We start from the raw sequence: 9,748 nt of genomic DNA on the forward strand, positions 1-9,748 counted from the left end.
ACTCAGAATAAGGAAAATTTTGCATTCAATGAGTGGTGTTAAACACTAGAACACATACTGTGAAAATCTAAAAAATATTCTCTCTAGAGATTTTCTGGAATCCTAAATAGTTTAGATGTTCATCTTTTGTAATAATTTTGTGAATTTTTTCTGAATATAGAGTATTAAATTAAATTCTCCTAAACTCTTTTATACCATATGATTTATAAAAATCATAACATTGCATTGGAAACATCACACTAGAGGACTTCTAAGGGAATATTTAATTTCTCTCTAATATAGGTTACTTTAACACTTAATTTATGTCTAATATAAATTAATTTCATTAATAGAGGCATCTGGCTACATAGTCACATCCCCAAATTTTGCATCTCTTAGGTCTTGTTGGAAGAACAGGCAGTTAGAAATAGGAATAGAAAAGCAATCTAGAACATGGTCATGATTATGACAATTACCTAAATGTATCACTTATTGTATAACCATACCAAATTCAGAAACATTATTCAAAGATGTATTCATGATACGAGAAAAAATGTCCAGCTGCAAAACAAGGTCTTTCCAGAAAGTATCCAGCCATCTACTATGGAAAATAGAAACAATTGTTAACAAAGATACAACACAGTTCTCCTGATCACCATTACCTGCCCCATCATATTTTCCTAAATCTCATTGACAGTCTGGAATGTCTTCCCTTTCAAAGGTGATTTTAGTTTTGGGAAAAGCCTAAAGTCATAGGGTGTCAAACCTGGCCTATAGGGGGCTGAGTCACCTGGGTGATTTTGTGTTTTGCCAACTCTGCAAGAGACTGTGATGCCATGAGCAAGTGTGCCGTTGTGATGAAGATGCCAATCAGCAGTTATCCATAACTGTCACCTTCTGAATCACCCAAATAGTTTCCGTAGAGGAATGTTCAAACTTAACACAAAATTTGATGCAGATTCATTACTTTACTTCCTCAGTCATTTTGAATGATACGTCTACACAGTACACATGCTCACTCAATGTCATTTACCAGCCCCACTGACTAGTACAGGGAAGTCATCACTGTTCACTCATGCATGTTCCAGTCCACTCTCTTTCGCTGCCAGGTCACATTGATGCTGTGAAAACCATTCCCATTGTATCAACAATGGCTGGACTTTTTCCAGACATATTCATTCTGCTTCTTACAAAAATCAAGGGATTATAACAATTTTTTTGCCCATACAGCTTCCAAATATTTCAATGTTTTTATTCTAGGCACATTTTATAGGTAGACTCAAGAGGATTTTAGAGCCAAATGTCAGTGTGGAGAATCAAATATTTCTCCAAAGTTTTGGGCTTGAACAGCTATAATAATGAAGTTGCCATTTATAGATGTAGGAAGATTGTAATTCAAGGATGTTTGGGGTAGAGGGAGTTCAATTATGAATATGTTAATTTTGAGATTAACTTTTAACTTTTTAGACTTTGTGATGTCCAGCAAAAGGCAAAGATTTGGACTAGAATCAAACTCATTGAATTATTGTTTCTATATCAGTGAACCAGTGAATATTAGTATTTTAAATATGTTTTAAGAGAATTCATCTTCATAGAACAACACATCAACCTTATAATTCTGAATTAAAATGTATAACCAGAATTTAAATATATTAGAGGTTTTAAGTAGAAATTTTAGCTTTATATAGTATCAGATTATTTTTTAAAACTTAAAGTTTCCCATGTTTATAATTTTAATTTATTAGAGTCATAAGAAATTATTAAATTAGACTTGTCAATCATATCATTGACACAGTAAAAAGAAAAGAAAAGAAATATTAAATCTATTAATGAAGTTTTAAAAATTTAAAAGTGTTATTCAAAGGCCCTGAAAAGGTACTGTATACTTATGTACATACAGTAAGTTTTGTAAAATGAACCAAAAAGCTTAAGGAAGAATAAGGATTTTAAGTTTCTAACATTAATCAATTGACTATTTTTTAAAGCAAGTTAAATACTGAATAGTCTTTCTACACACATAACTGCCCCCAAGAGCATTAACAGGCTCACATTCAATAGCTTTCTTTCATGACAAAATGAAGACATTTGATGTTTAGTGTCCAGTCAAGCGTATTTCTGGGAAGACCGGAGAAAATAAATTGCTATTTAAAAATTCAAAGCCTAAATTTCCAGATATTTCCTGGTTTATTTAGGCATTATTCATGCCTAAAGTGAACTGTACTTTAATTGTGAGTTGTTTTAGAAGTGCTGGCACTCTGAGTTGCATGTCCAGTTACTTAGGAAAGTAGTTGGAGGCCCATCTCGTTAAGGTACTTGCTGCCTTTTCTTGTTGTTGCTTTAACTCAGTGATTTTCACCCTTTTTCCTCTCATGGCACACGTACACTAACTCCTAAAATTCTGTGACACACCAAAAAATACATTTTTTGCTAATCTGACAAAACATAGATATAATTTTGATTCATTCACACTGGAAGCCTATTGTGTTAGCTGCTGTCATTTTTTTATTTGATGTCTAAGAGAGAAGAGGTCAATGCCCCTGACTAAACAGTCAGGTATTGCATGTTTGAAAAATTCTTGCAACACAATGCAACACCAGTTGAAAATTGTAATTTTAACTATTCAGCACAATGAATACAAGAATCTAATCCAATGTATATATGACATAATACTGCTTGTTAGGGGTGATGGAGTTGCCAGTGTGTCCCATATGTCACCATCAAGGCTAGAGCAGGTAGTGTCAGAAAACAAAGGAAAGAATTTGAATTTGGAGACGTGAAAGAAACTACATCCATCTTTTTCTAATCCATTACCATATCTGAGTAGAAACCACAAAAGCTTAAAATATTAAGAAAAATTGGGGGCAACATATAAAACTGTGTTGATTAAAACGTTTAAAAATACAATGCATAGGTGACACTGAGTTCCATTGAATTGGAATTTGAACTCTTTCTAAGTTTATGACCAACTTTTGATATGAGAAGTGGAGTTTCATTGTATTTATTCTTTTAAAGATTTATTTTAAAAATTTAAGGTATCTGAAATTTTGAGTTGCTCCCATAGGTAGAATTTATTTAGATGGATTTGATACTGAATTATTTCTGAGGCTGGCTGGAGGTGAAATAAGATGGGGTAGTGACATGAAAGTAGAAAATCAGTTTGAGCAGCTTAAATTTCCAGCCAAGCTTTCTATATTTGTTTAATTCACTAGGTAATCCTTTATACCCTTCTGAAGTATATCTTTTAAGAAAAAAAAATGATTATCACAGAAAAAATAACAATTAAGGATTACTAACCACAGAAAAGTAGAACATGAGATTTTTCTAGAAATTCAGAAATAAAATAACCTGTCAAAGAATGTATCTAATTTGTCATTTCTTGCCCAACCCATTTAAATATCTCATTAATTTTTTCTAAATTTTTAGCTGTAAATGTAACTTTTTCCCTTTGTTAAAAAAATTTTTGCCCATTTCACAAATTCATTTTTTAAAATTAAGAAAATACCAAAATGTTTCAAATAGTAAAATAAAATTTTCCCACAGATTCACTATCCAAAGTCAACATTTTAGTAGACCTTGTCCAGGTCTTTTCCTTCATTTATGTAAACAGATCTCTAAAAGCAAATTTGAGATCATGTATTTCCTTTAGTTGAGTGATGCAGGCCCCGGCTCATGGGGTCCAAGTCATTATGTATGAAATATGAGACAAATTCACACGGACTACCAAGTCCACTGGAGGAAAAGGGACGACATGGCTTTTCTCTCAAGGGGAGCAAAAGCTTTGGCCCTCCGTCCAGTGAGCTTTTATTGTCTGACTACGCACATTACAAGAAGGTCCTCATTAACTATGCACAGGCTCGCTTTAGGTGGTTACCTTTTACAGAAAACAAAGGAGAGGATGCAGGTAATCACATCACAGAAGAAGAATACTTGCAAATGAAAAGGCGAAAGTAGTTGAACTAGTTCCACTCCTCCTTGGAAGGTTTAGCATGGATTTTAGGAAGTTGCTTTGCAGTAAATGTCCTCAAGTCAGGGTGAGGGAGTTTTAGCAAAAAGCAAGATTCATAGCAGCCTAGGTACATTGCAGGCCTGATTCCCCATGGGAGAACCTACCTGTGAGCGTCGGTCCTGTGCATCTCCCAGTGGGAGCTGGGCCCACACCACACAGAGCAGCCTCCCACAGTTGAGTATTCTCTTCTTCCTGCTATAACTTTACTTTGTGGATATATTCCCAAATCTATAACCACTAGAAGTGTCACCCCACCACCACTGTGAGTAGAATGAATCTGTTTCATTTTGCACTATCCCATTCGAGGCTCAATTTTCCTGGAGGAAAGTGTCTGACTGGGCCAGCTTCTTTGACAGTACTTAGGTAAGAAAAAGGATCTTGAGTAAGGAGCCCACAAGGATGTTTTGGATTCTCTATGGAGAAAGCAAACATAGGGTTTTACCTTACCACTGAGGGAGGTGTCACAAAATGAAAATGAAATTCCCCAAAGGAAATCAAGGTGCTCTTTTGACAAACAGAAATGAATGCTAGACCACAAACACCATGGGAGCAAAAATCTTTTATCTTTTTTGTTCACAAATGCTATATGTAGTTATGCTTAATAAATAGTTATTGAACAATCTGAATTGGGCAAATAAAAAAGAAAAAACTGGGGAAGGAAGGAAGGAAACAAGGGAGGGAAGAAGTAAAGGAGGAAGGAGGAAGAAAAGAAAAAATGGGGAGGGCCAAATTCAGGGTAAATATTATCTTAATAAAGAGTAAAATTTGGTGACAATTTTTTTCAATACAATTAAGTGACTCTAAAGCAATGTAATCAATTTTATGGGCTGCTTGCACACTGACTTTGAAGCCAATTTTCAAAAGGAAGTTCTAAAATGTCCTTAAACTATGGCAGTAATGTTGGTGTAATATAGAGCTTCCCTATGGGGGCACTTCAAAGGACTCATTTGGAGGTTTAAGTCGGGCAATGTAGGCTTTTGTAAATTCATTTGTGATTATATATTGCATATGTTCTGTAAACTAATTGGTTAAGGAAAGCAATGTAAGGCAATAAGGAAACTAAGAGAGAAGCAGGAAGGAAATCACTCTAAACATGGTAGGCTTAATAAAATTTACAGATCAAATATAATTTTGAAGGACTAAATTATTTTTTAAACACATTTGCAAGGCTTACTAAAAGCTGTACAAATAGTTACCATATGTCTAATACTATATCTAAGACAGGTTACCTTAAATTATCTATAATAGTCTTTATAACTTAAATGACTATTATAGATACCACTATAATAGATAAATAGATATCTAAATAGATACCACTGCTGAAATTTTATAGGCAAGAAAACTGAGGGTCAGAAAATTTGAATTGTCCTAAGCCATCTAATAAAGCAAGACAAAGCCATGATTTAAACCAATCTGTTCAGTGCCAAACCCTGCACATGATACTGAACGCAATACTCTAAAACAGAAGGGCTAATAAGGCAGTGTCCCAATGTCTCCTCTAAGATGCAAATTTATGAGTATATTTATTATTTATCTACATCCAAAATGTTCTCTCATGAATCACTTAACATATTTTCAAAATGATACTAAACTCAAGCAAATATTTAATATTATCAAACCTGTCTTTATTTTTCTTTTATACACAATTTATTTACTGTTTTAAAAATCTAATTATGTATCTAAACATCATATTAATTTTTTAAATCCAATATACATGAAACATCATCAAATACATAGATAGTGATAAACTTTCCATTAAATGAAATTAAGTTCCATGCTTTGGCATATGATTCACATTTGCACCAAATTCTTATTTTATGGGGGAAAAAAAAGTCTTGTTTTCTATAATGACCAAGGAATAGGCCTGTATATATCCCTTGTAAGGACTTCTTGATGCCAGAGCATACCAGCATGAAAAAGTAATAAAAGAGAGCTCACGAAGATCTAAAAAGTTTGTGGAAAGAACAACCACTTCATAATGAGAGTTTCCAGATCACAAAGTAGAAAGAAGAAATCTAACTATAAACCTATATTCAGAATACGGGGCGGGGGGGGAATAGGATATGAGATCATTTTTGCCTTACTTTTGAGTAGCACAGATCTTAAGACAGGAGGTGGAAGCTATTCAATAACATTTATTGCGATGCCTAGTTCAGTGCCTTCCATGGATGGGCAGTCAATAAATCTTATTTGGAGATAATATTTATGCAATAATAATCAGTCTACCACAGCACAGCAATTTTGGGGAGAATATTGTCTCTAGTGAGTTTAAGCCATGTGAAATAAAATAATAAAAGCAAGGGGAGGACCAGATGTGGAAAGTATTCAAAAAAGAAATTAAAGTTTAGCTAATATTTGCGTAAGCACTAACTACTATGATTCAGAAAAGTAAGTGCATTTTCAAAAAAAAACTTGCAACACACTTTGGTAAATTAGGAAGTCATTAAAATTATATGTGATTCTCCCTTCCATCTTCACCAATCAACATGTTTATTTACTCATTCAAATAGTGAAGACATTGATTCAGAAGAAATCTGACCTTTGTTTCAGAGCAGAGTAGGTTAATTATACACCAAAAAGTCCTTTATCTTTGTTTCTTAAATTTATGTACACTAAATCAACAAATTATAAGCCCTCCTCCTAAAGGTTTGCCACCCCAAAAATCAAACTAAGTAATTTCATATCATGATTTAATGGTTTGGTTTAACTATATAAAACAATTTAAACATAAAAAATTTAGGTTGATTTTTAGTTGAGAATCTTTATTTTGTGGGAATGAATTGAAATTCAATATCTCATTACATACACACACAGCAGGGAACTCTCAGTGGACATTCAGGTGCTGACAATAAGCTGGTCTTGTGTCTAGAAAATAAAAAACAAGCTGTGCTGACAGTTAATGTAGAAAAATCTATACATTTTCCTTGTGAACAGCTTATTTTTCACATAAATTTTGTATGGAATTTCAAAATAGTAAAAATTTAAATTATTTTTTCTATCTAATAAAGAACATTAAGCCCTGGCTAAGGTAGTTCAGTGGATTGAGCACAGGCTTGCAAACCAAAGGGTCACTGGTTTGGTTCCCAGTCAGGGCACATGCCTGGGTTGTGGGCCAGGTCCCCAGTAGGGAGGTGTGCAGGAGGCAACCATACATCAATGTTTCTTTCTCTCTTTCTCCTTCCCTTCCCCTCTCTCTAAAAATAAATAAATAAAATCTTCAAACAAAAATCTCAGTTGGAAATACTGCCAAAGACATAGATCCTTACCAATTAAAAAAGTGCATTAAAGAATAAACTGAGGAGTAGAGAAGAAAAAACTAATGAAGCTATGACATGTAGAATTATTTCACTCCATTAACCATAAAGTTTTCCTACATGTATGTCTTAGAAGTTGTTAACATATCTAGACTAAAAAATTATATGGCGATGTTAACAAGACAAATAACCAGAACTAAACTTGTCACCTGAACAGTCCCAATTTCTCCTTCAACATCCGTAGGATCAGTGAGAGCTACATTGCTGACAGGACACTGTTAGAAACCCAGAAAGAACAGAAGTCATTTACTGCAATCTTTACTTTACCCAAATACTAAACTCTTTCCTCTATTAAGGTCTAATTTTAGTTTTCTTAGACTTGCCTATATCTTCCTTCCTTTGTCCATTCATAAACCCAGTTTGAAAATCTATGGCTGGCATAATTCTCTCTAACATATCAGCAGTCAGCTAAAATAGCTTTCACCTGATCTTTTCTTATAGCGAAAGTTGGGAAGAAGAAAACCCAGGCTGTTCAGTTAGCAGAGACAATGAAACCTAAAATGCAGATTTTATTTTCATAACTGGAGGGATGGGTAGAGGATTCCAGTAACTGAAGTGTAGGAAGCAAACTGGTCCCTGGGAGCGGCCATGGGCCAAACTAGCAGAAAGGAAAAACTAAAAATAAAAATGACTTCCTTTCTCTGGTTTTTCTCACTTTACACAAACTACTCCCTGCGTCCAACTTCATCTCTGACTTCCTTCTGCAGGGAAGTCTATTTTCACAATTTAAATGGACAAAGTTTACATTAAATCTTCAAAAGCAGACAACTGAAACCTTGGCAGCAAGTCACTTTGAAAACCTGGAGAAGACAAAACCAAACTCCACATTGCACTGAGATCGAATTCAAACCAATTATGAGTTTGTTTTTGTGGAAACATGTTGGATCCCACCCAAACACCGCACGCACACACACACACATACACACACACACACTCACACAGACCAGTTAGTAAATTCTGAATCTGTTGCATTTTTTCTCATTAAGCCTGGAATCAGCACACACAGGCACACATACACATATGTGTGGGGGAGAGAGAGAAAGACATAAAGAACTAGAGCAAAAACCACAGAGAAACCCCAAAAGATAAACACATCTTTTATTCTTTGTGACGTTCAAGTACTTAACAATTACTAAACAAGAATATACCCATTCAGAACAAAAAAAGCAAGTTTCATGCTAGAATTAGGGGGAAATCTTTCAGGATTATAAGTGAGTTTACTTGAATTAGAGATAGTAAAGTAATTATAAATCAAGCAGTGGTCAAATTTAGGAAAATCTGCCGAGAGTGAAAGCAAGGTGTTCAGCAAGAACTTACAAAATACCTTACTTGTAGTTCACAGATAACAGATAGCTTATATAATTCACTCTTCATCCAATTTAACATTTCTAAATATCTAGTGAGTACCTACCATATTCTAAGTTTGAGATTTGCTTTCAGTGAGTTCACAGATAACTTTGTATAGGAGGCCAAAGGTGTCGCATCTAGGAATGAGGCAACAGAATCAGAAAATCAGGTAAAGAGAGCAAAGAGAAGGATACCTGCGCCCAGAAATGAAGCCAATATGAGAAGCTGGTCCCCCGGACCAGCAGATCCACTTAGCTCTGCAGAGCAGTGCTCAATCTCAAGTCAGGAGAACTCTTGTGTCACAGTTGGGGAGCTAAAGCCCACAAAACTGAATCCAGTCTTGCTTATTCCCCCATCAACCCCCATGTAACCTATAATCACCCTCATCATCACTCCCCTCTTTGTACATTTTGACTCAAATCCCTTATCTTAGTACAAAAATACATCTAAGCTTGTTCCTTTTGATCAGCACCTGCCACTTCTCTGCTCTCACTTTTTATCGCAGCCAATTTCAGATCTGTACATGCAACATACTCTTTCATGCTTACATGTTTGTGCCACAGCCTCCATTTGATGAGTTCCTACATATGCCAGGCATTTCACCAACTGCTCCATGTGACTAGCTTATATAATTCCTATGAAAGAGCTACAGTGATTATTGCTGTTTTACAGACAAGGAAACTGAGGTTTTGAAAGTGAAATAACTCACACAATAATCCACACCCATAAGTTGAATTGAGGGCTGAAGCCCTAAGGGCTGCATGCAAAGTCCATTTCATCAACCACGCCATCCCTCCATCTCTTTGGCTAACTGATATTCCAAACTTTTCCTTACTCCATAACTGGATTTAGATGCTGTTTCCTATTCTCCCTAAACAGCCTGCCCATTCCTCTATCAGAGCACTTATCACACCTCATTTACTTGATTTTTTTCCTCTAGTGAATAAAATAAACTCACGGCCCCTTCCTATAGCCCCTTCACAGCCCAGTGCCTGGTACTTGAAAGGTGTTCAATAAAAGTTTGTTAACTCACTCAGGAATAAATAAATGTCATTTGGCTATAAATTATGGTCAGTGGAAGGATTAAAATATAATCTATTTG

This window comes from Phyllostomus hastatus, unplaced genomic scaffold, assembly GCF_019186645.2.
Source record: "Phyllostomus hastatus isolate PE091 unplaced genomic scaffold, TTU_PhHast_1.1 phas_contig_29, whole genome shotgun sequence".
Lineage (NCBI taxonomy): Eukaryota > Metazoa > Chordata > Mammalia > Chiroptera > Phyllostomidae > Phyllostomus > Phyllostomus hastatus.